This window comes from Lactuca serriola, chromosome 4 (assembly GCF_051521515.1).
Source record: "Lactuca serriola cultivar US96UC23 chromosome 4, Lser_US96UC23_V15, whole genome shotgun sequence".
In the NCBI taxonomy this organism is placed as follows: domain Eukaryota; kingdom Viridiplantae; phylum Streptophyta; class Magnoliopsida; order Asterales; family Asteraceae; genus Lactuca; species Lactuca serriola.
Window position 1 is genome coordinate 367,646,463 of NC_136411.1, and position 14,531 is coordinate 367,660,993.

Consider the following 14,531-nt stretch of genomic DNA (forward strand, 5'->3'; position numbering starts at 1 on the left):
ATATTTTATGTAATTTTGCTATTATAGATGATGAACTGTTTTATAAATTTGTTTATACTATTATATATGGGTTATTACTATAAATTTATTATTAAACTGTTGTTGTAATTCTTATTTCAAGCTGTTATAATGGATATTTTCTATAACTTTGCTATTCACCCGATACTATTTCTATAATTTTGCTATTAAACAATTATACTTCTACAAATTAGAAAGAACATTGTTGTTTGTGACGTGAATTTAGGAGTAAATATTAAAATATAAAATGTTTGTTTATAAAAATACTAGGAATGATAAAGGGTCAAACTAAGCACCACCCGAATATTTCAGAATCAAAATGAAAGTATATTGCTATCTTGGTGTAAGCGTAAGTAAATGAAGTTAAGTTGATACATCCACAAAAACTAAAGCACATTGTATATAACACCTAAATATAGGGGTGAGCATACACAACCGGGTACCCGCTTTTGAAATTGGAATCACATCGGAACCAACGGCTCTGGAACTCGAACCACCTTAACCGGTTCCGGTTCCGGTTGCTTAAGTTTTAAAACCACCTTAAGCGGTTCCGATTCCGGTTCTCGTTTTTTCGGAACCGATATCCGCTGGGTACCTGCTAGAACCGGTTATATATATATATATATATATATATATATATATATATATATATATATATATATATATATATATATATAGTTTCTATTGAAAACAAAAAACCCTAAAAACCCTAAAAATGCATAAAAATGCTTAAAAAATACTTAAAGATTATAAAACTTTTTTTTGAATTTAAAAAAAAAAAAAATTTAAGTTGATTTTTTTTTTCAACGAATTAATTAAAAAACCTGTGATTTTTTTATTAAAAAAATTAAAAAAAAAAAGTTTTGTAATCTCTAAGTATTTTTTTTATGTATTTTTATGATTTTTAAGGTTTTTTGTTTTCCAAATAATATATATATATATATATATATATATATATATATATATATATATATATATATATATATATATATATATATATATATATATTCTAATAAAAGAATATGTTCAATCGAATATTCACAAGTATCATGCAATGACAACCATTTAATGATAGTATAAAATAGTTTGGTCCCAATTTGCATATTATGCTCTTTTAATTGGTTGGTGTCATGAAATTAAAATTCAACATCATTTGATATATTCCCTTATAGAGTGAATGATGTAAAATTGTACGCAATAAAATGAAGAGTCGGTGTTAAATAACTTTTACTCACTTATAATTTGGTTTTTTAATAACTAACCTGTATAATTCCAACATTGATTCGCTTGCTTTCTTTCTAAAATAGTCATGGATTATAACAATTTTAATCGACCAATTCTTTTAACTGGCCTCAAAATTTAATCACAACGTTTATTATAATTATAGTAAGCATGGTAATAACTATAATCGTAGTAAAACACTATAATCAGGACATTAAGCATTGGAATCTTAAGCAGCGCTAAAATCATCATATTAAATAGAAAGTGGGTATCTAGAGCCAGAACCAACCCTTGATTTGTTTTCTTAACCGAATCTTTTTTTTTTTATAATTATAGTAAGCATGGTAATAACTATAATCGTAGTAAAACACTATAATCAGGACATTAAGCATTGAAATCTTAAGCAACGCTAAAATCATCAGATTAAATAGAAAGTGGGTATCTAGAGCCAGAACCAACCATTGATTTGTTTTCTTAACCGAATCTTTTTTTTTTTTGAAGTGGATACCCTGAACCGAAATTGGAACCCACCGGTTCTGTTCCTGTTCCAAAATATTGGGAACCGATACAACCGGTTCTGGTTCCAGTTCCAACATCTTAAGAACCGCCGGTTCCGGTTTCGGTTTCGGTTCAGCTAAATTTAAGCGGGTAACCGCCTACGCTCATCCCTACCTAAATATGCAACGATGCAAATTGTTAGACTGTTAAATGATATATTATGGTACAAAGTGAACAAGAAATCTTAAGACTCCCACAAACTTTAGGCTAAAGTGGTAGAACATTTTAATAGGCGGTTATTGACAAACTATATTTAGGCTCCAGTGAGTAGAACTTGGTAGAAATTATAAAATAAAATAAAAAAGATACTTGTGTTTCAACTACGATTTACCCTCTTTGTTATTAACAGGACTAGCACATATAAACCAATTTTCATGAACTACAAAAGATTATGAACCAAAACGACCAATAATTAAAAACATCAACATATGAAACATTGATAAGGATGTAAATATTTGAAATTGTATAACTTATTAGACTTAAGCATAATCTAAACTTGTCTATCTCTAATTTGATCGGGGCAACTATGGTTATGAAAACAGCTCCACTAAGATATTGCTCAAAATCAAGGAGAATTTACAACACTATAAACATAAGTGGTACAATGGTTTGATCATGAAAAAACAAATCGTTTGAAATTAATGGTAAAAGTAGGTTTCAATTCCTTTACAAGACACAATTTACAGTAGCAGGTATTTAAGGGAGATATCAAAAGTTGGTAGGTATTTTTAACAAATACTAATTCTCTATCCTTTAGGAGTAACCTAAACTAATCATGTAATCAACTTCAGTTCACAATTTCAATACCGAAAGATTGATCTCTACTTAAATGCCACCAACACCAACCGAAAGGAAATTATTTATAAATTTATCAAGCGAAGCAGATTGTACAAAACTTCAATTTCACCTATTTGTTTACATATTTCACCTATTTGTTGAAATACCCACCGTACATGTGGAAGAACACTCTAGAATATGTCACATTGCTGATCAAGGTGACCTAAAAGGTTTAACAATGAATGGGGAAATAAGAAATGCATATAAGGTGTTAGAAAAAAAAAGATATAAGAGTTGCATATGCATAGAAGGTGGTCCACAAAATACTTGAAAGAATAATTTTCCCTATGTTAAACCTCTTAAGTGTTAAGCCCATTTATGAAGCATACATCACTATAATTTATCCGATTACCCGGTATCAGGTCAATAAGCCCATTCATATTTCATTTTTTAATGTACAAAAAATAATTAAATAATCTTTGAAAACAAACATAACAAATTTGATAGGTTAAAATGACATTTGATAGGTTGAAGAATTGAAGGTTTCTAAAGGAACGCAAGGAGGCTGATACTTCCCCGACGAACATGTCATTGGCAAGGGAAAACTTTTTAAGAATGGGGAAATACTTCAAGAAATCGAAATCCCTAGATACTCTCTATCCATTTAAATGGATTTTGAGAAAAGAACAAATTGTCAAAATATAATTTTGACTTTTAAAGTCATATCAGTGATTCACTTCGAGTTTATTTGCTCATAAATCATAAAAATAAGTTATAAAACTAATTTAGTAAATTCGAAATAAATCGTTGAACCAATGTATAATTTCCTCTGTTACTTATTCCATGTCTCATTCATTATTTTTTGTCGTCATTATAAATAGCCCCATGTTATGGATCTTTTTGGCCAATCAATCCAATAAGTATGATACTTTATATTTTTTTTAGAACATCTGATTGATTTTATTAAAAAGGTAGCCTAAGGCTAACAAAAAATTACAAATGAATGGAAAGAATAAGATTTAAATATATCAAACGATTATGTTAACATTGATTTTTATATTTCTATTAACAAGTAGATGTGAGACCCATGTATTACATGGGTTTAATTAAAAAAAATATGAAATTTTAACAATTTGAAAAGTTTGAATTTATAAGAAAAATGATTTTTTTTTTTGAATTATTAAAATTTTAATATATTAAATACATTACATATATAAACCCTTTCTAATAAATACTTTCCATATATATTACATTATACATTAAATGTGGAATTTTAATTTAATAAAATGAAAAATACAATAAAATGACAAGTGGAAAATAAAAAATTTAAAAATTTAAGAAAATGACAAGTATCCAAATGAAGGAGAAGATGACATGTGGCAAAAAACATTCATTTATTATAATAGATGTAACCATATAAATTAATAATCGATTAATATATCAATAATGAACAAATTTTTTCTAATATTATGCCTGCAAAAATAATATAATTTCAAAAAATCCAAAAAAAAAATCCACAACATATTTTTTCTAATAGTATTATGCCTGTAAAAATAATATAATTTCAAAAATACGAAAAAGAAATCCACAACATGATTGACAATTAAAGCTTCCAACAAGTAAAATTCAACCAAGCTTTTGATGATTTGAAATCTAACTTTGTCATGAGTTTGGTTGATACGAGATTAAATGAATTGAATTTCTTATAAAATTATTGGATTTGAAAATTAATAATAACAAATGAGTTTGGATGATATATTAACATGACATGCATCTCAAATCATTAAATATTCAAAGACATGTTCACAGATCACAGACGAACGACGACAAAAAAGTCGTGAACAGAAAGCATCAACAAGAACTTAATGAAAGACCTCCATAACGATGAAAACAACAAAGAACAAACATGAACCATTAAATATTCAAAGACATGTTCACAGATCACAGACGAACGACGACAAAAAAGTCGTGAACAGAAAGCATCAACAAGAACTTAATGAAAGACCTCCATAACGATGAAAACAACAAAGAACAAACAAGAACCAAAACCTCTCCATATCAGTTCCGACATTGTTTAAACGCAGCACATGGCCGACCATTGTTGCGAATATTGTACTTTCCTTCACAACCTTTGCCTTTACAAACCGGACTACCAGGCTTTAGAGCCTTTGGAACGATATGCGGCTTAGGAGAGTTTGTCTGCACCAGAATCCACCTATGTACTTCTGTATCCATCTGAAACTCTATCTCTTCGTCGACGTCAACAACATGGATGCACTCCACCGTGGTGCTGCCGTTGCATGGCGTCATCCACCCATCACACTCTTTCACCATAGTCGTCGTCATCATCATCATCATCATTGATAGTGATAACATGGTTGTAGTGAAGCAGATAGGGCTTCGTCGTCCATTAATAATCACCATCTTCGTTTTCTTGTGACGACTTAGGGTGGTGTTTCAATTCTCGATCGTTGCTTATAATGAAGTCCTTAATGGAATTGCTTTTTGGATAACGAGAACCTTTTGCTTTATAAAAGATTGATGTCGGGGGTTCAATAATCTTTGGACATGGTTAAGTAAAAGTAGAAGCTCACAGGAGCCAATCTTAAAGAAAGGAACCCAACCAAAACAATAGTCCGGTTAGAGGTTTCTTTTACTTTATATATATATATATATATATATATATATATATATATATTGTTGGGAATATTAGGGTTTGTGGTGGAGATTTGGATACCAACTTGGATCGTGATATCACTTTCCGAACTGATATTTCTACTCTATGTCTGGGTTACAAGAAATTCAGTCTAGGATAATCCAAGTGGACACTTACGTTTCTAGGCACAGAACACGTAAGCCAATATGCTAAAAGGTTTTGTGAATGTGTGATGAAAAACGAGAGCTAAAGAATGTGCCGCTTCTGGAACGAAAGATTTGTTTATATATTAAACACAATTAGGGTTTTATTAGGGTTGGGCCATCATTAGTTGCTTTGAAAGCAACTAATATTTATCCGGATTAGGGTTACCAAAACTAACGAGTTTCGTTAGTTTTACCATAATCACCCTCAAGAAATTAAGATTTCCATTAAGTTACCACATGTAAAATTCGGTGAGGTTTTGGGGCTCTACCCCTTAGACCCCTCTACGAGCGCTGCCCCTAGACCCCGCCAAAGGGGTGCTGCCCCCGGACCCCTGACTAGTCGTCGAACTGGCTTCTGACTCGATCTTATACATGCGTGCACTCCGCACAACCCCGTACATGTATTAGAGTACAAATCATGAAGCCCCTTAGCTCACATGTTAGTTCCAGTTACTTAAAATGACATGATGACACTAAAATCACCAACAATCCTCCCCTATTTTAGTGTAACCCTTGAACAAACATAACCTTATCAACAACAAACCAAACTAGTACATAATGAAAATATCGAAACAATTGAATTTCCACTTAGTATCATACAACTGCAAATACTCAAGAATCAGGGTGTTATAAGAATTGAACCCGTCAACCCATTTGAATACCAGAAAGTAAATACATACTAGTTTATTGAATTTCTAGCATAATACAACTTGACACTATTATAAAGCCGTGTTTCCCAATCCTCTCATGATCGTATCGAGGTCAAGTCCACAACCTCTTGAAATGCGGCTACACTTCACAATCACGTAGGTAACTCCTTTCCATGTATCTACACATACATTTATCAAAGGAATTATTAAGAAGTTAAACTTCAACCTGGATAACTTGCAGATAGGGGTGAGCAAAATCCGAATCGCAAAACAAAAAAACCGAAAAAACCGCATAAACCGAAACCGAAATGAAAACCAATGGTACGGTTTTTAGTTTCGCAAAAACCGAAAATACTCGGTGCGGTGCGGTTTCTAGTCTCGTAAAAACCGCAAAAAACCGAACCGCACTGCATATATATATATATATATATATATATATATATATATATATATATATATATATATATATATATATATATTAAGTGTTGATATTTGTAAGAACCAAGAACTTATGACAATTAAAATTTGTATAAATATAAATATCTATCTTATCTATCAGATGATGATTCTATATTTTTAAACATACAGTCAGTGATATTTACAATAACAAATAATGTTTATGACATTTTTTAAACATTTAAATGTGAAAAGTACTAGTGATGATAGTATCATTTTTATGAATACATTAATATTATTGCATGTACATGTGAAACAAATATTATATTAAATTCGTATTATGTTCAACCATTAGAAACATGTTGGATGAATGGTTATGTAATTTGATTTCAAACAAAGAGGTGGTGGTATCGGTTCATCTCCAAAAAATGATTAGCACACCTCATCTGAGTCAAAGTAACTCGCCCAGTTACTTGAGTTTTAGTAAAAAGGCAAAATGAAAACAAAAAAAAACTAACAAAAAACCGCAAAAAAAAAAAAAAAAAAACCGAACCGCAAAAAACCGCAAAAACCCGCAAAAACCGAACCGCATAAAAACCGAACGGTGCGGTTTCTAAATATCAAAAAACCGAAGTTGCGGTTTTCGGTTCGGTTTTGGCCAAAAACCGCACCGAACCGGACCATGCTCACCCCTACTTGTAGAACCGAACACATACCTGGGATGAATACTTCATGTGTTCCAATCTATAAGTATGAGCTTTCCACATTGAATTCAACTCCTAACATTATATTAGGAGGGAATTGGGTGTCTCATCATTATAGAATTAAATGGACTTTAAACTCATCCCAATTACAGACTTGTGCACTAAGTCTCTTGTCAGACCTTTAGTCAAGTGATCTGCCAAATTTTGTTGCGATTTCACAAACTCAACCGAAATCACACCATTCATGATTAATTCTCTAATCATACTATGTCTAACACCTAGGTGTCTAGACTTGCCATTATAAACTTGGCTATACGCCTTAGCAAAAGCGGAAGCACTATCACAAAGGATAGAAATAGGTGCTATCGGTTTAGACCACAAAGGCTCTGCACCTTGGACCCTGCTAGCGGCGCTGCCCCTAAACCCCGCCAAAGGGGCGCTGCCCCTTTGGAAACCCCAGACCTAGGGGCGCTGCCCCCGGACCCCCGACTAGTCGTCGAACCGGTTTCTGACTCGATCTTATACATGTGTGCACTCCGCACAACCCCGTGCATATATTAGAGTACAAATCATGAAGCACCTTAGCTCACATGTTAGTTTCAGTTACTTAAAGTGACATGGTGACTCTAAAATCACCAACATATATATATATATATATATATATATATATATATATATATATATATATATATATATATATATATATATATGGGCTTAGGGAATATGTGGCTGTTAATATTAGGTATAGAACCATCAAAAACTAAATAGTTTTAACTAAATGTAATCAAATCTCTCTACCATCTTTCTTGTATCCTCTATTAGACTAGATGATATGATTTGTACATATTTTTATAGGGAGTTTTAAATATTTAATTTTGCACCACAAACCATGTATAAGAATACATTATCGACTACCTATAACACTTCATATTAAAATTTAATATAGAAAACAATAGTGAAAGATTGAAATTGTTCATTAAAAACTCAATAAACTTCTTCCTATAACACATCAAAAATAACTATCCAAGTGTACACATGGTAGGTGTCAAAGAAAGTTATGAAGCCTTCTAGAGGTCTAATATAAACAACACATTCGAAATACAATAGGAAGAAACTAACAATGAAAAAAATTGTGTTTTTTTAAATCAAAATGAAGTCAATTTTGATAGTTCTATACTTAATATTACATACATGACAGCCACATATTCACTTTTCCCTATATATATATATATATATATATATATATATATGTGTGTGTGTGTGTGTGTGTGTGTGTGTGTGTGTGTGTGGAAAGGTTATTTGGAAAACAAAAAACCTTAAAAAAATCATAAAAAATGCATAAAAAAAATACTTAGAGATCACAAAAAAAAAATTTGATTTTTTTTTAATAAAAAATCGCAACTTTCTATACAAATTCGCTGAAAAAAATGTTGAAAAAAAAAATTTATCAAAAAATTTTTTGATTATATTTTTTTTTTGGGGGGGTTTAGGTCATTTTTGGTCACTTAACTTTATGTTTTGTGCTCATTGGGTCACTTAACTTTTTTTAAGTTTTAAAAGGTCATTAAACTTTTGCCTTTGTGCTCATTTAGTCACTTAACTTTTGGTTTGATCACATTTAGTAACCTAACTTTCAAAATTGTGCTCATTTAATCATTATAACTTTTTTTTTTTAAAGTTTGGTGACTAAATGAGCAAAATTTTAAAAGTTAGGTGACCAAATGGGCACAAATCTAAAAGTTAAGTGACTAAATGTGACCAAACCAAAAGTTAAGTGACTAAATGAGCACAAAGTCAAAAGTTTGATGACCTTTTAAAACTTAAAAATAGTTAAGTGACCAAATTGTAACAACCAAAAATTTTAACAAATTTTAACTTTTAAAAAACAACCCTTTTTAATAATGTTATTACAGAAAGGTTTTAAATACATTTATTATCAGAGTATTCCCAGAACCATAACATAAAACATAAACACGAGGAGCGGTACGATCACGCCTTTGCCTTGCCACGGTCTCCTGAAGAACCTGAAAAACATTAAACCACAACTGTAAGCCTAGAAGCTTAGTGAGATACCCCCAAAATACCAACCACATATACCACACGCATAACATGTTATATCACAACAAATCGCAGAACATCCATGCATATCGGGTCTACTGTGTGACTGGTCTGCCGTATCGAGTCTTCAGTCCACCTGGTCCACCCTCCGAGTCTAGTCATGTCCCTTGAGTCTGCAGTGTGGTTGGTCCGCCCGCACCGGGCCTTCAACCCACCTGGTCCACCCTCTAAGTCTACAGTATGACCGGTCTGCCCGCATCGGGCCTTCAGTCGGCATGGTCCACTCTCCGAGCCTCGGCACGTCTGGTCCGCCCTCATGGGGCCTACAGCCTATCCGGACCGCTCGCTGGGCCTTCGGAATAACCGGTCCGCCCTAGGTATGTTGGCCTACAACACATAAACATACAATCATATAACAATTCACATTCAATCAAACCGATCTAGCAGATCACGTAACACGAAATACTCTAAGCAGGATACCAACCTAACCGGTCACTAGCATAGCATCACCCTATATACCAGGATACCGACCTTAACCAGGTCTCTAACATATACCATCCTAACTACCAGGATGCCAACATAGAAAAACAACAACATAATAACAATACCCGGATTACAATCCGATAAAGGGCCGGCCTTGGTGCCTTAGACCCTGTTGATATAGTGAGGATAACTCACCTTGCAACTACTGACTGAAAAGGTAAGATCACACTGCTCCAACCTCCGACACGAACTCCACCCCTAATAAAGTCGAAAGACTAACCCAATAAATACCACAAAATACCAAAATGCCCTTAGAAGTCAACTGGTCAACTCTTGATCAAAGTCAAAGTCAAAGTCAACCTTCTGGCTGACTCTACTCGCCGAGTCAGCCCGCTGACTCGCCGAGTCCCCCAACACTCAAAAGACCCATCTCAACTCACTGAGTCATCCCTTGACTCAACGATTCTTAACTTAACCAGGAAAGGCTAAGACCTCAAGACCAGACTCGTCGAGTCCAAGAACAGACTCGCTGAGTTCAAGGCTATCTTCAACCAACTCGTCGAGTTGTTCTTCCAACTCGTCGAGTTCCTGCCCACCTGCAAGCAACTCGCCGAGTACACCCTTGTGACTCGTCGAGTACCACTAGCTCTTAACCCATACAGAAACCTTCCAGGCCATGCAATCGATCCAAAACGTAGATCTACCCTTCTACAACCCTTCCATCACGTAAAGTGGCAAACTTTACATGAATCCAAAGAGATCTAGGCATTTTACACTCTAGGGCTAGGGTTTCGGATAAGATGGCTTCACCAAACACTCAATAACAGGGACTTTAATGCACTCTAGACCTTCTCCATACCAGATCTGAGGTAGCAACCTCAGATCTAACCTTCAAACTCAAAATACCACAAGCTAAACTTTCCACACATTCCAAGATGATGAATCTAGATGAATAACATTCCAAGAACGAAGTAATACCTCAAAAGGAAGCCCCAACAGGAGAGAAATCCGATTCTTAGCAAAGCCCCTTGTTCCAAGCCTCCTATCTCTCCAAGATCTCCTCCAAAATATCTTCTCCAAGGTTCAAATGCCCTCAAATCACTCACAAACACACCTTAGGGTTTTCTGGACTTCAAGAGAGAGTAAAGAGGTTGGGAGAGGGTATAATGTCCTTTATATAGGGCTCATCCCCCGAAATTAGGGTTTTCTCCACTCAGCGCCTACTCGCCGAGTCCAGCCTCCGACTCGCCGAGTTGCCCTTTCATACTTCCACTTTGAACCCTGAACTTGCACTCCTGAACTCGGGATGTTACAATTCTCCCCCACTTAAATTAGGCTTCGTCCTCGAAGCCTGCGGCAACACAACTCCAGAACTACTCTCGCAATGCACCTCCTGGCATTAACCAGACCATAATCCTCAAAACACAGCCATCGAAACCCGAATCCCAACTTTCTCTTTTCTTGCGGTGCTCTGACCCCCACTTCAAACCGGCCACCGGAATACAATCCTCTGATAACCACACCTAACCACCGAGTACCACTCGTTGATTCTTCGCTCGCTCCAAATCACAACAATCATTTGGCTCATATGAGCTAGAAATAATTCCCCGAACCACCAGAATCTCGATCTGAGTCCAACTTTACCCACTCCATGCTGACAGGATAATGCATCCCTCAATCTCATAGCAACTCTCATGAGTTTCCCCTCCGCAATCTCATACCCATGTTGAACTGGCTCTAGCATCCTCGGGTTGGAAAACCCGATACACTAACGATACCAACAAACATCCCCCAGGATGAATTATCACTACAGACACAATTCCTTCACCGAAATCAAGCTGGGAATCCAAGACTCCATCCCTGCATCCCTTACGAGCCTCTTGACTTTACACCCTCGGAATTTCTTCCGTGACCTCGGCAGACATCCAAACCGGATGTGATTCCATACCACCGCCGCACACATGCTGCACAATAACCATATTTGGAACACCCCAATCGTAACTTCGCACTACGGTTTTCACTTTCGAGACTTACATTCCCTCTTGGAGCTACATTCCTTCCCTTTTTCCTTACCAAGGGGATCCACTTGGATTCTTTTGACACTACCACAAGTGCCAAGGTGCTCCTCCAATACTACACCATTTCCTTATGGCATAACCGCTATCCCATGCACCACACATACTCTGAATCCACTCGCGAAGACTCTCAAGTCCATGCTCGACTTCCCATCATGATCAATACCCGGGGCCAGACCTTCTAACGCTGACATGTCACGACATACTCAATCCATTTCCTCGCACTGATCTAACGACACAAGCAGAGTCTTCAACATGACTGGACCGCCTTACCAGGCCTTCAGGCAAACTGGACCACTCTCAGAACCTTCAGCAGATCTGGACCACCCTCTAGGGTCTTCAGCCTGGTTGGATCATTCTCCGAGCCTTCGGCCTGACTGGTACGCCTACCGACCTTCAGTCTATCCGGACCGCTCAACTAGCAATCAACATTCCGAGTTATTCCTTCGGGAAACTCCTCCCACGCATACTGTTCTAACCCTCTAGGGGTTCCGAACTCTACCTCCATCCCATATATTCAGTCCCGGCCCGATCCCAGGCCTTCCACATCAATCACCCTTGGTCTGTATCCCGCCCCGCACACTTGCCACTTACTCATACCAATCTACTCTTATGGCTGACCGAAACACTGTTGAGTCCCACGTAGCTAAACAAACTCTCATGCTCACCGATCTTCCGGAGAATTCTCCAATTCTCCCCCACTTAGAATGCTGACTATCAACTACCGGTCTCCATCACCGACCTCCCTCAACAACCCTTCACGACACAAACACTTACACACGAACTGATTTCCACTGACACGAGCCACCTTCACAATCACATATCAACACTGATCATCCCGGGCTTGAAAGAAACTCGATCTTCAGCTAACCACTCCTCAGACAGCAGATGCTACCTGATATTCAGACCAATTACCCGATTCCCACTATTAACCCTCATGAATGATAACCACCGAAATTCCCAACACCAAACCCATAACCACACCATAACCCTCAAGGAACAACGAATACAATACCGAAACCGCACAACGATACTAGCAAATAAACAATACTCCACAATATTTTTTTATATATTTTTATAATTTTTAAGGTTTTTGGTTTTCTATAGAACCTATATATATATATATATATATATATATATATATATATATATATATATATATACTAGTTTATAGCCGTACTAACCACGGTTACAAAATAAATTAAATTTTCATAGTAAAAATTCATAAATTATTTATCAGTTATTTTAAATAAATCATTAATTATAAGATATATCAAAAATTTAAAGTTATTATAACTTCAAATTTAAAATATAATTAGAAAAAGTAAATTTAAATTTTTAAGGGTTGCCTAATATATCTCTTTGACACGTGGCGTGATATTAATGAACAATTGTATTATAGTGACACATGTCAAATGAAGATTAAAACTATTTATTTATTAGAATAGGGATATATATATATATATATATATATATATATATATATATATATATATATACACACACACACACATATACTAGTTTATAACCCGTGATAACCACGGTTATAATATTAATTAAACTTTCCTACTAAAAAAAATCAAAAATATTAATCAATTATTTTAAATAAATTATTACTTAAGAGATATTTTTTTAGTAATATAAAATTATAATCGTTGATTTAAATAAATGTGTGGAGTTATATCATTTAATAATTTATATTAATTTAATTTTATTTTTTTAATCTAATGTTATTAATTTAATATAACTAAAGAAAGAAATTTTAAAATTTGAAATTTAAAATTAAAAATGAATTATTAATTTAACAAAATTAAAGTGAGAAATTTAAAATTTGAAATGAATAATTAATAGGTTGATAAGTGGCATGATAAATGATATATAACATTAATGAGGGGTTGTCATTGCATGACACTTGTCAATATGAGATTAAACATTTTCTTTTATTAGAATAGGTATATATATATATATATATATATATATATATATATATATATATATATATATATATATAGTGGCATGATAAATGATATATAACATTAATGAGGGGTTGTCATTGCATGACACTTGTCAATATGAGATTAAACATTTTCTTTTATTAGAATAGGGATATATATATATATATATATATATATATATATATATATATATATATATATATATATATATATATATATATATATATATAGGGAAGTGTTATTTGGAAAACAAAAAACCTTAAAAATCATAAAAATACATAAAAAATACTTAGAGATTACAAAACTTTTTTAAAAATTTTTTTTTTATAAAAAAATCACAGGTTTTTTAATAAATTCGCTGAAAAAAAATCAACTTAATTTTTTTTTTTTAAATTCAAAAAAAAGTTTTTTAATCTCTAAGTATTTTTTTATGCATTTTTATGATTTTTAGAGTTTTTTTGTTTTCAATAGAAACTAAACATATATATATATATATATATATATATATATATATATATATATATATATATATATATATATATATATATATATATATAGTGTTAAGTTCAAATAAGAAAACTATTTAATGTGAGAACGTGAGAACACTACTTTACGTTACTATACTACTATGAATTTAATATCTATAGTATTGTAGTAATTATAATATGAACATATTCAATTTTATATTGTTATTCTACTATAAAATTTATATATATGTGTAGTAATTTAGTAAATTCTAATGTAAATGTTAAATATGTGATTGTTCATATATTC